Below are 16,041 nucleotides of genomic sequence, written 5' to 3' on the forward strand. Positions count from 1 at the left end.
ATGAGTCATTTTTCCATTGAGACAAAAGAGAGCGCATTAGTGCGGGGGCATTTCTTACATTGATGAAACGATATCTCTGTTGAATGCTCATAGTGTAAAGAGCTATAATGTGATTTGATTCTGTTCAGATACATTCTCCTTAACAGTGTTAAATATGCAAACGTTTATCAGGATAGGCAAGTTATATCATAATGATCATCTTTGACTGTAACATATTAAAACATTTTACATTTCCAAACTAATACACCCATTTCTTTGTCTCTCACATGGGATGCGCCAAAGAGCAATGATTGGCACGTTGGACTTTGCATGCAAAGGTACCAGTCCAAATCTTGGGGGTACTATTTTATTACTCTTGACCTTTTCTATTTCTGTCACCTTTGTTTATTGATAGCTCAAATCCAACACCAGTAGGTTGAAAGAGACAATTATTGATTCCTTTCAAAACGTCCATCAGCTTGAACAAGTTACAGAAATACAAACATTATAATACGTTTACATCACATTCCTACACAAAATAGTGTGACATTAAGAAATCCTATCCTGTTTTTCTGAAATGCATTTCAGAGGCCTGATTCCCAGCATCCCTTTTTGAAGCTTTCTGCGCTATTGATAAGGCGAATTTAGCACATTTTGAAAGAGAAGTGTTCTTAAATCAAACCTAGAGAACCACAATGACGGTATCATTCAGATAGTACAAATGTTTTTGTATATTAGTATGGAAATTGTGAAATAAAACGTTTTTCATGCTGATTTTCAACAGTCGATCTGCAATCGTGAAACATAAGCTTTTGCTTGGAGGCCTCACAGGTACTGATCTAATTTTCTCTTTTAAGATTATTCACAAATCATATGATATGCTTTGTATAAATCAACTATATTGTTAGATCAAAATTGAGTAAAAAGTGACTATCTCAATTTCATGACATATAGAAGAGTAAGGAGAAGAAGCTCATGTTTCAAATGTGGAGAGGCATCAACTTTTCATTATTTTCACCTCTACTAATTATATGCATTTTTATAATGTATGTGTTTATGTTGTCCTATAAATATACAGAGACATATAGCAAGATATAGGGAGATACATACGTGTAAAGTGGATATGTACAAGTTTATAAGTAAATGACATGTTTTTCCAATTAATAATTCTAAGAACTGAATGGAAAAAGAAAATCGTAAAGTTTAGATAAGTCCCACTGTGATTTGTACTCAGATCCCGGTTTTCAGAGTCTAGAGTGCTAAGCATGATACCATCAAACCACCTGTACCAGGTTGAGCTTTTCATTTTGAGAGAAGAGATTGCATTCACGGGGGAATCTTATATTTTATTGCAAAATCGTATCTCACATAAAAAGTACTGTTCAACAGAGTGATAGCGTTACTTGAGTCCTCTGGGCAACATCCTTCCCTAACATAGTTCAATATGCGAAAGTTGAACAGAATAGACAAGTAATAACATTCTGTTGGTCTTTGACTGTAGAACATTAAAAACTTTGAAATGTTCACATTGCTGCAGCAATTTGCTCCCTTGTCACATGGGAGGTTCCATGGTGTAATGGTTAGCACTTTGGACTTTGAATCCAAGGATCTGAGTTCAAATCTCGGTGGGACCACTTTCATGACTGTTGATCAAATCTTTTTCTGTCAAGTGTATTCATAAATATCACAAATCTAACACGGGTAGAGTGAAACATTAATTTATTGATTGTATTCTGAAAGTCTATTCGATGTGAGCAAATGATAGAACTTTTAGAAAACATGGAAATTAAATGGCTCAAAATAATGAGACATTTTGCGAGCTGACTCTGTTTTCTCAAACTCATCACAGGGGGCTGATGCAAGATATTACTTTCTTAAATCTTACTGTTATTGATAAGGGGAAGATGGAACTTTTTAATTGGAAATCCTTCATTAAAACAAAACTTGAGGAATCAAATTGTGTATTATGGGGACAGAAGATATGACGTTTTGAATAACAATCGTGAAATTCAGACACACATATATTTACACTCTGATTTTCTAAAGTAAATCCATAACCATAAAGTAAAATCTTTCGAAAGACGTGTCAAAGGTAATAATCTGAATTTCTCTTTCAAAGAAATTCACAATTAAATGCACTGTGTAAGTCAAGCATGTTGTCATATAAGAAATCAGCAAAAATTAACTATCTCATTACTGGTCATATAGATGAGAGAGGAAATGAACCTAACGTTTAAATTGTGGATGGGAAACAACAGTTTTTAGTTTTCAGCTTCAATACATATGTTTATGAATAATTGATTTCTTTATATAGTCTTATCGCTATCTAGACGGATATAGCTATGTATACATAGATGCATACTTATACGTTGATAAGTATCAGTATAAAACATTGACGTTATGTTTTTCCAAGACCAAATTCTAAGAAATGGGTGAAATAGTAAATCTCATAATTCAAGCAGGTCCCACCGAGATTTGAACTCGGATCGCTGGATTCAGAGTCCAGAGTGCTAACCATTACACCATGGAACCCTCCCATACATGAGTCATTTTTCCATTGAGACAAAAGAGAGCGCATTAGTGCGGGGGCATTTCTTACATTGATGAAACGATATCTCTGTTGAATGCTCATAGTGTAAAGAGCTATAATGTGATTTGATTCTGTTCAGATACATTCTCCTTAACAGTGTTAAATATGCAAACGTTTATCAGGATAGGCAAGTTATATCATAATGATCATCTTTGACTGTAACATATTAAAACATTTTACATTTCCAAACTAATACACCCATTTCTTTGTCTCTCACATGGGCTGCGCCAAAGAGCAATGATTGGCACGTTGGACTTTGCATGCAAAGGTACCAGTCCAAATCTTGGGGGTACTATTTTATTACTCTTGACCTTTTCTATTTCTGTCACCTTTGTTTATTGATAGCTCAAATCCAACACCAGTAGGTTGAAAGAGACAATTATTGATTCCTTTCAAAACGTCCATCAGCTTGAACAAGTTACAGAAATACAAACATTATAATACGTTTACATCACATTCCTACACAAAATAGTGTGACATTAAGAAATCATATCCTGTTTTTCTGAAATGCATTTCAGAGGCCTGATTCCCAGCATCCCTTTTTGAAGCTTTCTGTGCTATTGATAAGGCGAATTTAGCACATTTTGAAAGAGAAGTGTTCTTAAATCAAACCTAGAGAACCACAATGACGGTATCATTCAGATAGTACAAATGTTTTTGTATATTAGTATGGAAATTGTGAAATAAAACGTTTTTCATGCTGATTTTCAACAGTCGATCTGCAATCGTGAAACATAAGCTTTTGCTTGGAGGCCTCACAGGTACTGATCTAATTTTCTCTTTTAAGATTATTCACAAATCATATGATATGCTTTGTATAAATCAACTATATTGTTAGATCAAAATTGAGTAAAAAGTGACTATCTCAATTTCATGACATATAGAAGAGTAAGGAGAAGAAGCTCATGTTTCAAATGTGGAGAGGCAACAACTTTTCATTATTTTCACCTCTACTAATTATATGCATTTTTATAATGTATGTGTTTATGTTGTCCTATAAATATACAGAGACATATAGCAAGATATAGGGAGATACATACGTGTAAAGTGGATATGTACAAGTTTATAAGTAAATGAGATGTTTTTCCAATTAATAATTCTAAGAACTGAATGGAAAAAGAAAATCGTAAAGTTTAGATAAGTCCCACTGTGATTTGTACTCAGATCCCGGTTTTCAGAGTCTAGAGTGCTAAGCATGATACCATCAAACCACCTGTACCAGGTTGAGCTTTTCATTTTGAGAGAAGAGATTGCATTCACGGGGGAATCTTATATTTTATTGCAAAATCGTATCTCACATAAAAAGTACTGTTCAACAGAGTGATAGCGTTACTTGAGTCCTCTGGGCAACATCCTTCCCTAACATAGTTCAATATGCAAAAGTTGAACAGAATAGAAAAGTAATAACATTCTGTTGGTCTTTGACTGTAGAACATTAAAAACTTTGAAATGTTCACATTGCTGCAGCAATTTGCTCCCTTGTCACATGGGAGGTTCCATGGTGTAATGGTTAGCACTTTGGACTTTGAATCCAAGGATCCGAGTTCAAATCTCGGTGGGACCACTTTCATGACTGTTGATCAAATCTTTTTCTGTCAAGTGTATTCATAAATATCACAAATCTAACACGGGTAGAGTGAAACATTAATTTATTGATTGTATTCTGAAAGTCTATTCGATGTGAGCAAATGATAGAACTTTTAGAAAACATGGAAATTAAATGGCTCAAAATAATGAGACATTTTGCGAGCTGACTCTGTTTTCTCAAACTCATCACAGGGGGCTGATGCAAGATATTACTTTCTTAAATCTTACTGTTATTGATAAGGGGAAGATGGAACTTTTTAATTGGAAATCCTTCATTAAAACAAAACTTGAGGAATCAAATTGTGTATTATGGGGACAGAAGATATGACGTTTTGAATAACAATCGTGAAATTCAGACACACATATATTTACACTCTGATTTTCTAAAGTAAATCCATAACCATAAAGTAAAATCTTTCGAAAGACGTGTCAAAGGTAATAATCTGAATTTCTCTTTCAAAGAAATTCACAATTAAATGCACTGTGTAAGTCAAGCATGTTGTCATATAAGAAATCAGCAAAAATTAACTATCTCATTACTGGTCATATAGATGAGAGAGGAAATGAACCTAACGTTTAAATTGTGGATGGGAAACAACAGTTTTTAGTTTTCAGCTTCAATACATATGTTTATGAATAATTGATTTCTTTATATAGTCTTATCGCTATCTAGACGGATATAGCTATGTATACATAGATGCATACTTATACGTTGATAAGTATCAGTATAAAACATTGACGTTATGTTTTTCCAAGACCAAATTCTAAGAAATGGGTGAAATAGTAAATCTCATAATTCAAGCAGGTCCCACCGAGATTTGAACTCGGATCGCTGGATTCAGAGTCCAGAGTGCTAACCATTACACCATGGAACCCTCCCATACATGAGTCATTTTTCCATTGAGACAAAAGAGAGCGCATTAGTGCGGGGGCATTTCTTACATTGATGAAACGATATCTCTGTTGAATGCTCATAGTGTAAAGAGCTATAATGTGATTTGATTCTGTTCAGATACATTCTCCTTAACAGTGTTAAATATGCAAACGTTTATCAGGATAGGCAAGTTATATCATAATGATCATCTTTGACTGTAACATATTAAAACATTTTACATTTCCAAACTAATACACCCATTTCTTTGTCTCTCACATGGGATGCGCCAAAGAGCAATGATTGGCACGTTGGACTTTGCATGCAAAGGTACCAGTCCAAATCTTGGGGGTACTATTTTATTACTCTTGACCTTTTCTATTTCTGTCACCTTTGTTTATTGATAGCTCAAATCCAACACCAGTAGGTTGAAAGAGACAATTATTGATTCCTTTCAAAACGTCCATCAGCTTGAACAAGTTACAGAAATACAAACATTATAATACGTTTACATCACATTCCTACACAAAATAGTGTGACATTAAGAAATCCTATCCTGTTTTTCTGAAATGCATTTCAGAGGCCTGATTCCCAGCATCCCTTTTTGAAGCTTTCTGCGCTATTGATAAGGCGAATTTAGCACATTTTGAAAGAGAAGTGTTCTTAAATCAAACCTAGAGAACCACAATGACGGTATCATTCAGATAGTACAAATGTTTTTGTATATTAGTATGGAAATTGTGAAATAAAACGTTTTTCATGCTGATTTTCAACAGTCGATCTGCAATCGTGAAACATAAGCTTTTGCTTGGAGGCCTCACAGGTACTGATCTAATTTTCTCTTTTAAGATTATTCACAAATCATATGATATGCTTTGTATAAATCAACTATATTGTTAGATCAAAATTGAGTAAAAAGTGACTATCTCAATTTCATGACATATAGAAGAGTAAGGAGAAGAAGCTCATGTTTCAAATGTGGAGAGGCATCAACTTTTCATTATTTTCACCTCTACTAATTATATGCATTTTTATAATGTATGTGTTTATGTTGTCCTATAAATATACAGAGACATATAGCAAGATATAGGGAGATACATACGTGTAAAGTGGATATGTACAAGTTTATAAGTAAATGAGATGTTTTTCCAATTAATAATTCTAAGAACTGAATGGAAAAAGAAAATCGTAAAGTTTAGATAAGTCCCACTGTGATTTGTACTCAGATCCCGGTTTTCAGAGTCTAGAATGCTAAGCATGATACCATCAAACCACCTGTACCAGGTTGAGCTTTTCATTTTGAGAGAAGAGATTGCATTCACGGGGGAATCTTATATTTTATTGCAAAATCGTATCTCACATAAAAAGTACTGTTCAACAGAGTGATAGCGTTACTTGAGTCCTCTGGGCAACATCCTTCCCTAACATAGTTCAATATGCAAAAGTTGAACAGAATAGACAAGTAATAACATTCTGTTGGTCTTTGACTGTAGAACATTAAAAACTTTGAAATGTTCACATTGCTGCAGCAATTTGCTCCCTTGTCACATGGGAGGTTCCATGGTGTAATGGTTAGCACTTTGGACTTTGAATCCAAGGATCTGAGTTCAAATCTCGGTGGGACCACTTTCATGACTGTTGATCAAATCTTTTTCTGTCAAGTGTATTCATAAATATCACAAATCTAACACGGGTAGAGTGAAACATTAATTTATTGATTGTATTCTGAAAGTCTATTCGATGTGAGCAAATGATAGAACTTTTAGAAAACATGGAAATTAAATGGCTCAAAATAATGAGACATTTTGCGAGCTGACTCTGTTTTCTCAAACTCATCACAGGGGGCTGATGCAAGATATTACTTTCTTAAATCTTACTGTTATTGATAAGGGGAAGATGGAACTTTTTAATTGGAAATCCTTCATTAAAACAAAACTTGAGGAATCAAATTGTGTATTATGGGGACAGAAGATATGACGTTTTGAATAACAATCGTGAAATTCAGACACACATATATTTACACTCTGATTTTCTAAAGTAAATCCATAACCATAAAGTAAAATCTTTCGAAAGACGTGTCAAAGGTAATAATCTGAATTTCTCTTTCAAAGAAATTCACAATTAAATGCACTGTGTAAGTCAAGCATGTTGTCATATAAGAAATCAGCAAAAATTAACTATCTCATTACTGGTCATATAGATGAGAGAGGAAATGAACCTAACGTTTAAATTGTGGATGGGAAACAACAGTTTTTAGTTTTCAGCTTCAATACATATGTTTATGAATAATTGATTTCTTTATATAGTCTTATCGCTATCTAGACGGATATAGCTATGTATACATAGATGCATACTTATACGTTGATAAGTATCAGTATAAAACATTGACGTTATGTTTTTCCAAGACCAAATTCTAAGAAATGGGTGAAATAGTAAATCTCATAATTCAAGCAGGTCCCACCGAGATTTGAACTCGGATCGCTGGATTCAGAGTCCAGAGTGCTAACCATTACACCATGGAACCCTCCCATACATGAGTCATTTTTCCATTGAGACAAAAGAGAGTGCATTAGTGCGGGGGCATTTCTTACATTGATGAAATGATATCTCTGTTGAATGCTCATAGTGTAAAGAGCTATAATGTGATTTGATTCTGTTCAGATACATTCTCCTTAACAGTGTTAAATATGCAAACGTTTATCAGAAAAAGGCAAGTTATATCATAATGATCATCTTTGACTGTAACATATTAAAACATTTTACATTTCCAAACTAATACACCCATTTCTTTGTCTCTCACATGGGATGCGCCAAAGAGCAATGATTGGCACGTTGGACTTTGCATGCAAAGATACCAGTCCAAATCTTGGGGGTACTATTTTATTACTCTTGACCTTTTCTATTTCTGTCACCTTTGTTTATTGATAGCTCAAATCCAACACCAGTAGGTTGAAAGAGACAATTATTGATTCCTTTCAAAACGTCTATCAGCTTGAACAAGTTACAGAAATACAAACATTATAATACGTTTACATCACATTCCTACACAAAATAGTGTGACATTAAGAAATCCTATCCTGTTTTTCTGAAATGCATTTCAGAGGCCTGATTCCCAGCATCCCTTTTTGAAGCTTTCTGCGCTATTGATAAGGCGAATTTAGCACATTTTGAAAGAGAAGTGTTCTTAAATCAAACCTAGAGAACCACAATGACGGTATCATTCAGATAGTACAAATGTTTTTGTATATTAGTATGGAAATTGTGAAATAAAACGTTTTTCATGCTGATTTTCAACAGTCGATCTGCAATCGTGAAACATAAGCTTTTGCTTGGAGGCCTCACAGGTACTGATCTAATTTTCTCTTTTAAGATTATTCACAAATCATATGATATGCTTTGTATAAATCAACTATATTGTTAGATCAAAATTGACTAAAAAGTGACTATCTCAATTTCATGACATATAGAAGAGTAAGGAGAAGAAGCTCATGTTTCAAATGTGGAGAGGCATCAACTTTTCATTATTTTCACCTCTACTAATTATATGCATTTTTATAATGTATGTGTTTATGTTGTCCTATAAATATACAGAGACATATAGCAAGATATAGGGAGATACATACGTGTAAAGTGGATATGTACAAGTTTATAAGTAAATGAGATGTTTTTCCAATTAATAATTCTAAGAACTGAATGGAAAAAGAAAATCGTAAAGTTTAGATAAGTCCCACTGTGATTTGTACTCAGATCCCGGTTTTCAGAGTCTAGAGTGCTAAGCATGATACCATCAAACCACCTGTACCAGGTTGAGCTTTTCATTTTGAGAGAAGAGATTGCATTCACGGGGGAATCTTATATTTTATTGCAAAATCGTATCTCACATAAAAAGTACTGTTCAACAGAGTGATAGCGTTACTTGAGTCCTCTGGGCAACATCCTTCCCTAACATAGTTCAATATGCAAAAGTTGAACAGAATAGAAAAGTAATAACATTCTGTTGGTCTTTGACTGTAGAACATTAAAAACTTTGAAATGTTCACATTGCTGCAGCAATTTGCTCCCTTGTCACATGGGAGGTTCCATGGTGTAATGGTTAGCACTTTGGACTAAGGATCCGAGTTCAAATCTCGGTGGGACCACTTTCATGACTGTTGATCAAATCTTTTTCTGTCAAGTGTATTCATAAATATCACAAATCTAACACGGGTAGAGTGAAACATTAATTTATTGATTGTATTCTGAAAGTCTATTCGATGTGAGCAAATGATAGAACTTTTAGAAAACATGGAAATTAAATGGCTCAAAATAATGAGACATTTTGCGAGCTGACTCTGTTTTCTCAAACTCATCACAGGGGGCTAATGCAAGATATTACTTTCTTAAATCTTACTGTTATTGATAAGGGGAAGATGGAACTTTTTAATTGGAAATCCTTCATTAAAACAAAACTTGAGGAATCAAATTGTGTATTATGGGGACAGAAGATATGACGTTTTGAATAACAATCGTGAAATTCAGACACACATATATTTACACTCTGATTTTCTAAAGTAAATCCATAACCATAAAGTAAAATCTTTCGAAAGACGTGTCAAAGGTAATAATCTGAATTTCTCTTTCAAAGAAATTCACAATTAAATGCACTGTGTAAGTCAAGCATGTTGTCATATAAGAAATCAGCAAAAATTAACTATCTCATTACTGGTCATATAGATGAGAGAGGAAATGAACCTAACGTTTAAATTGTGGATGGGAAACAACAGTTTTTAGTTTTCAGCTTCAATACATATGTTTATGAATAATTGATTTCTTTATATAGTCTTATCGCTATCTAGACGGATATAGCTATGTATACATAGATGCATACTTATACGTTGATAAGTATCAGTATAAAACATTGACGTTATGTTTTTCCAAGACCAAATTCTAAGAAATGGGTGAAATAGTAAATCTCATAATTCAAGCAGGTCCCACCGAGATTTGAACTCGGATCGCTGGATTCAGAGTCCAGAGTGCTAACCATTACACCATGGAACCCTCCCATACATGAGTCATTTTTCCATTGAGACAAAAGAGAGCGCATTAGTGCGGGGGCATTTCTTACATTGATGAAACGATATCTCTGTTGAATGCTCATAGTGTAAAGAGCTATAATGTGATTTGATTCTGTTCAGATACATTCTCCTTAACAGTGTTAAATATGCAAACGTTTATCAGGATAGGCAAGTTATATCATAATGATCATCTTTGACTGTAACATATTAAAACATTTTACATTTCCAAACTAATACACCCATTTCTTTGTCTCTCACATGGGATGCGCCAAAGAGCAATGATTGGCACGTTGGACTTTGCATGCAAAGGTACCAGTCCAAATCTTGGGGGTACTATTTTATTACTCTTGACCTTTTCTATTTCTGTCACCTTTGTTTATTGATAGCTCAAATCCAACACCAGTAGGTTGAAAGAGACAATTATTGATTCCTTTCAAAACGTCTATCAGCTTGAACAAGTTACAGAAATACAAACATTATAATACGTTTACATCACATTCCTACACAAAATAGTGTGACATTAAGAAATCCTATCCTGTTTTTCTGAAATGCATTTCAGAGGCCTGATTCCCAGCATCCCTTTTTGAAGCTTTCTGCGCTATTGATAAGGCGAATTTAGCACATTTTGAAAGAGAAGTGTTCTTAAATCAAACCTAGAGAACCACAATGACGGTATCATTCAGATAGTACAAATGTTTTTGTATATTAGTATGGAAATTGTGAAATAAAACGTTTTTCATGCTGATTTTCAACAGTCGATCTGCAATCGTGAAACATAAGCTTTTGCTTGGAGGCCTCACAGGTACTGATCTAATTTTCTCTTTTAAGATTATTCACAAATCATATGATATGCTTTGTATAAATCAACTATATTGTTAGATCAAAATTGACTAAAAAGTGACTATCTCAATTTCATGACATATAGAAGAGTAAGGAGAAGAAGCTCATGTTTCAAATGTGGAGAGGCATCAACTTTTCATTATTTTCACCTCTACTAATTATATGCATTTTTATAATGTATGTGTTTATGTTGTCCTATAAATATACAGAGACATATAGCAAGATATAGGGAGATACATACGTGTAAAGTGGATATGTACAAGTTTATAAGTAAATGAGATGTTTTTCCAATTAATAATTCTAAGAACTGAATGGAAAAAGAAAATCGTAAAGTTTAGATAAGTCCCACTGTGATTTGTACTCAGATCCCGGTTTTCAGAGTCTAGAGTGCTAAGCATGATACCATCAAACCACCTGTACCAGGTTGAGCTTTTCATTTTGAGAGAAGAGATTGCATTCACGGGGGAATCTTATATTTTATTGCAAAATCGTATCTCACATAAAAAGTACTGTTCAACAGAGTGATAGCGTTACTTGAGTCCTCTGGGCAACATCCTTCCCTAACATAGTTCAATATGCAAAAGTTGAACAGAATAGAAAAGTAATAACATTCTGTTGGTCTTTGACTGTAGAACATTAAAAACTTTGAAATGTTCACATTGCTGCAGCAATTTGCTCCCTTGTCACATGGGAGGTTCCATGGTGTAATGGTTAGCACTTTGGACTTTGAATCCAAGGATCCGAGTTCAAATCTAGGTGGGACCACTTTCATGACTGTTCATCAAATCTTTTTCTGTCAAGTGTATTCATAAATATCACAAATCTAACACGGGTAGAGTGAAACATTAATTTATTGATTGTATTCTGAAAGTCTATTCGATGTGAGCAAATGATAGAACTTTTAGAAAACATGGAAATTAAATGGCTCAAAATAATGAGACATTTTGCGAGCTGACTCTGTTTTCTCAAACTCATCACAGGGGGCTAATGCAAGATATTACTTTCTTAAATCTTACTGTTATTGATAAGGGGAAGATGGAACTTTTTAATTGGAAATCCTTCATTAAAACAAAACTTGAGGAATCAAATTGTGTATTATGGGGACAGAAGATATGACATTTTGAATAACAATCGTGAAATTCAGACACACATATATTTACACTCTGATTTTCTAAAGTAAATCCATAACCATAAAGTAAAATCTTTCGAAAGACGTGTCAAAGGTAATAATCTGAATTTCTCTTTCAAAGAAATTCACAATTAAATGCACTGTGTAAGTCAAGCATGTTGTCATATAAGAAATCAGCAAAAATTAACTATCTCATTACTGGTCATATAGATGAGAGAGGAAATGAACCTAACGTTTAAATTGTGGATGGGAAACAACAGTTTTTAGTTTTCAGCTTCAATACATATGTTTATGAATAATTGATTTCTTTATATAGTCTTATCGCTATCTAGACGGATATAGCTATGTATACATAGATGCATACTTATACGTTGATAAGTATCAGTATAAAACATTGACGTTATGTTTTTCCAAGACCAAATTCTAAGAAATGGGTGAAATAGTAAATCTCATAATTCAAGCAGGTCCCACCGAGATTTGAACTCGGATCGCTGGATTCAGAGTCCAGAGTGCTAACCATTACACCATGGAACCCTCCCATACATGAGTCATTTTTCCATTGAGACAAAAGAGAGCGCATTAGTGCGGGGGCATTTCTTACATTGATGAAACGATATCTCTGTTGAATGCTCATAGTGTAAAGAGCTATAATGTGATTTGATTCTGTTCAGATACATTCTCCTTAACAGTGTTAAATATGCAAACGTTTATCAGAAAAAGGCAAGTTATATCATAATGATCATCTTTGACTGTAACATATTAAAACATTTTACATTTCCAAACTAATACACCCATTTCTTTGTCTCTCACATGGGATGCGCCAAAGAGCAATGATTGGCACGTTGGACTTTGCATGCAAAGGTACCAGTCCAAATCTTGGGGGTACTATTTTATTACTCTTGACCTTTTCTATTTCTGTCACCTTTGTTTATTGATAGCTCAAATCCAACACCAGTAGGTTGAAAGAGACAATTATTGATTCCTTTCAAAACGTCTATCAGCTTGAACAAGTTACAGAAATACAAACATTATAATACGTTTACATCACATTCCTACACAAAATAGTGTGACATTAAGAAATCCTATCCTGTTTTTCTGAAATGCATTTCAGAGGCCTGATTCCCAGCATCCCTTTTTGAAGCTTTCTGCGCTATTGATAAGGCGAATTTAGCACATTTTGAAAGAGAAGTGTTCTTAAATCAAACCTAGAGAACCACAATGACGGTATCATTCAGATAGTACAAATGTTTTTGTATATTAGTATGGAAATTGTGAAATAAAACGTTTTTCATGCTGATTTTCAACAGTCGATCTGCAATCGTGAAACATAAGCTTTTGCTTGGAGGCCTCACAGGTACTGATCTAATTTTCTCTTTTAAGATTATTCACAAATCATATGATATGCTTTGTATAAATCAACTATATTGTTAGATCAAAATTGAGTAAAAAGTGACTATCTCAATTTCATGACATATAGAAGAGTAAGGAGAAGAAGCTCATGTTTCAAATGTGGAGAGGCATCAACTTTTCATTATTTTCACCTCTACTAATTATATGCATTTTTATAATGTATGTGTTTATGTTGTCCTATAAATATACAGAGACATATAGCAAGATATAGGGAGATACATACGTGTAAAGTGGATATGTACAAGTTTATAAGTAAATGAGATGTTTTTCCAATTAATAATTCTAAGAACTGAATGGAAAAAGAAAATCGTAAAGTTTAGATAAGTCCCACTGTGATTTGTACTCAGATCCCGGTTTTCAGAGTCTAGAGTGCTAAGCATGATACCATCAAACCACCTGTACCAGGTTGAGCTTTTCATTTTGAGAGAAGAGATTGCATTCACGGGGGAATCTTATATTTTATTGCAAAATCGTATCTCACATAAAAAGTACTGTTCAACAGAGTGATAGCGTTACTTGAGTCCTCTGGGCAACATCCTTCCCTAACATAGTTCAATATGCAAAAGTTGAACAGAATAGAAAAGTAATAACATTCTGTTGGTCTTTGACTGTAGAACATTAAAAACTTTGAAATGTTCACATTGCTGCAGCAATTTGCTCCCTTGTCACATGGGAGGTTCCATGGTGTAATGGTTAGCACTTTGGACTTTGAATCCAAGGATCCGAGTTCAAATCTCGGTGGGACCACTTTCATGACTGTTGATCAAATCTTTTTCTGTCAAGTGTATTCATAAATATCACAAATCTAACACGGGTAGAGTGAAACATTAATTTATTGATTGTATTCTGAAAGTCTATTCGATGTGAGCAAATGATAGAACTTTTAGAAAACATGGAAATTAAATGGCTCAAAATAATGAGACATTTTGCGAGCTGACTCTGTTTTCTCAAACTCATCACAGGGGGCTAATGCAAGATATTACTTTCTTAAATCTTACTGTTATTGATAAGGGGAAGATGGAACTTTTTAATTGGAAATCCTTCATTAAAACAAAACTTGAGGAATCAAATTGTGTATTATGGGGACAGAAGATATGACGTTTTGAATAACAATCGTGAAATTCAGACACACATATATTTACACTCTGATTTTCTAAAGTAAATCCATAACCATAAAGTAAAATCTTTCGAAAGACGTGTCAAAGGTAATAATCTGAATTTCTCTTTCAAAGAAATTCACAATTAAATGCACTGTGTAAGTCAAGCATGTTGTCATATAAGAAATCAGCAAAAATTAACTATCTCATTACTGGTCATATAGATGAGAGAGGAAATGAACCTAACGTTTAAATTGTGGATGGGAAACAACAGTTTTTAGTTTTCAGCTTCAATACATATGTTTATGAATAATTGATTTCTTTATATAGTCTTATCGCTATCTAGACGGATATAGCTATGTATACATAGATGCATACTTATACGTTGATAAGTATCAGTATAAAACATTGACGTTATGTTTTTCCAAGACCAAATTCTAAGAAATGGGTGAAATAGTAAATCTCATAATTCAAGCAGGTCCCACCGAGATTTGAACTCGGATCGCTGGATTCAGAGTCCAGAGTGCTAACCATTACACCATGGAACCCTCCCATACATGAGTCATTTTTCCATTGAGACAAAAGAGAGCGCATTAGTGCGGGGGCATTTCTTACATTGATGAAACGATATCTCTGTTGAATGCTCATAGTGTAAAGAGCTATAATGTGATTTGATTCTGTTCAGATACATTCTCCTTAACAGTGTTAAATATGCAAACGTTTATCAGGATAGGCAAGTTATATCATAATGATCATCTTTGACTGTAACATATTAAAACATTTTACATTTCCAAACTAATACACCCATTTCTTTGTCTCTCACATGGGATGCGCCAAAGAGCAATGATTGGCACGTTGGACTTTGCATGCAAAGGTACCAGTCCAAATCTTGGGGGTACTATTTTATTACTCTTGACCTTTTCTATTTCTGTCACCTTTGTTTATTGATAGCTCAAATCCAACACCAGTAGGTTGAAAGAGACAATTATTGATTCCTTTCAAAACGTCTATCAGCTTGAACAAGTTACAGAAATACAAACATTATAATACGTTTACATCACATTCCTACACAAAATAGTGTGACATTAAGAAATCCTATCCTGTTTTTCTGAAATGCATTTCAGAGGCCTGATTCCCAGCATCCCTTTTTGAAGCTTTCTGCGCTATTGATAAGGCGAATTTAGCACATTTTGAAAGAGAAGTGTTCTTAAATCAAACCTAGAGAACCACAATGACGGTATCATTTAGATAGTACAAATGTTTTTGTATATTAGTATGGAAATTGTGAAATAAAACGTTTTTCATGCTGATTTTCAACAGTCGATCTGCAATCGTGAAACATAAGCTTTTGCTTGGAGGCCTCACAGGTACTGATCTAATTTTCTCTTTTAAGATTATTCACAAATCATATGATATGCTTTGTATAAATCAACTATATTGTTAGATCAAAATTGACTAAAAAGTGACTATCTCAATTTCATGAC

General features: G+C 33.8%; 11 non-coding genes across 11 annotated transcripts; 5 read left to right on the forward strand and 6 right to left on the reverse strand.

Annotated features, from left to right (window-relative positions):
* The first annotated feature begins 1,541 nt into the window (after positions 1-1,541).
* Positions 1,542-1,613, forward strand: TRNAQ-UUG (transfer RNA glutamine (anticodon UUG)). The gene has a single exon. It is a non-coding gene; the product is annotated as a tRNA-Gln (tRNA).
* Positions 1,614-2,439: 826 nt separating this feature from the next.
* On the reverse strand, positions 2,440-2,511 carry TRNAQ-CUG (transfer RNA glutamine (anticodon CUG)). Its single transcript has one exon. It is a non-coding gene; the product is annotated as a tRNA-Gln (tRNA).
* A 1,550-nt stretch (positions 2,512-4,061) lies between these two features.
* Positions 4,062-4,133, forward strand: TRNAQ-UUG (transfer RNA glutamine (anticodon UUG)). The gene has a single exon. It is a non-coding gene; the product is annotated as a tRNA-Gln (tRNA).
* An 826-nt stretch (positions 4,134-4,959) lies between these two features.
* TRNAQ-CUG (transfer RNA glutamine (anticodon CUG)) lies at positions 4,960-5,031 on the reverse strand. The gene has a single exon. It is a non-coding gene; the product is annotated as a tRNA-Gln (tRNA).
* A 1,550-nt stretch (positions 5,032-6,581) lies between these two features.
* On the forward strand, positions 6,582-6,653 carry TRNAQ-UUG (transfer RNA glutamine (anticodon UUG)). The gene has a single exon. It is a non-coding gene; the product is annotated as a tRNA-Gln (tRNA).
* Positions 6,654-7,479: 826 nt separating this feature from the next.
* Positions 7,480-7,551, reverse strand: TRNAQ-CUG (transfer RNA glutamine (anticodon CUG)). Its single transcript has one exon. It is a non-coding gene; the product is annotated as a tRNA-Gln (tRNA).
* Positions 7,552-9,992: 2,441 nt separating this feature from the next.
* TRNAQ-CUG (transfer RNA glutamine (anticodon CUG)) lies at positions 9,993-10,064 on the reverse strand. Its single transcript has one exon. It is a non-coding gene; the product is annotated as a tRNA-Gln (tRNA).
* Positions 10,065-11,614: 1,550 nt separating this feature from the next.
* Positions 11,615-11,686, forward strand: TRNAQ-UUG (transfer RNA glutamine (anticodon UUG)). Its single transcript has one exon. It is a non-coding gene; the product is annotated as a tRNA-Gln (tRNA).
* Positions 11,687-12,512: 826 nt separating this feature from the next.
* Positions 12,513-12,584, reverse strand: TRNAQ-CUG (transfer RNA glutamine (anticodon CUG)). The gene has a single exon. It is a non-coding gene; the product is annotated as a tRNA-Gln (tRNA).
* Positions 12,585-14,135: 1,551 nt separating this feature from the next.
* Positions 14,136-14,207, forward strand: TRNAQ-UUG (transfer RNA glutamine (anticodon UUG)). Its single transcript has one exon. It is a non-coding gene; the product is annotated as a tRNA-Gln (tRNA).
* Positions 14,208-15,033: 826 nt separating this feature from the next.
* Positions 15,034-15,105, reverse strand: TRNAQ-CUG (transfer RNA glutamine (anticodon CUG)). Its single transcript has one exon. It is a non-coding gene; the product is annotated as a tRNA-Gln (tRNA).
* Positions 15,106-16,041: the final 936 nt, after the last annotated feature.

This window comes from Lissotriton helveticus, chromosome 4_1, assembly GCF_964261635.1.
Source record: "Lissotriton helveticus chromosome 4_1, aLisHel1.1, whole genome shotgun sequence".
Classification (NCBI taxonomy): domain Eukaryota; kingdom Metazoa; phylum Chordata; class Amphibia; order Caudata; family Salamandridae; genus Lissotriton; species Lissotriton helveticus.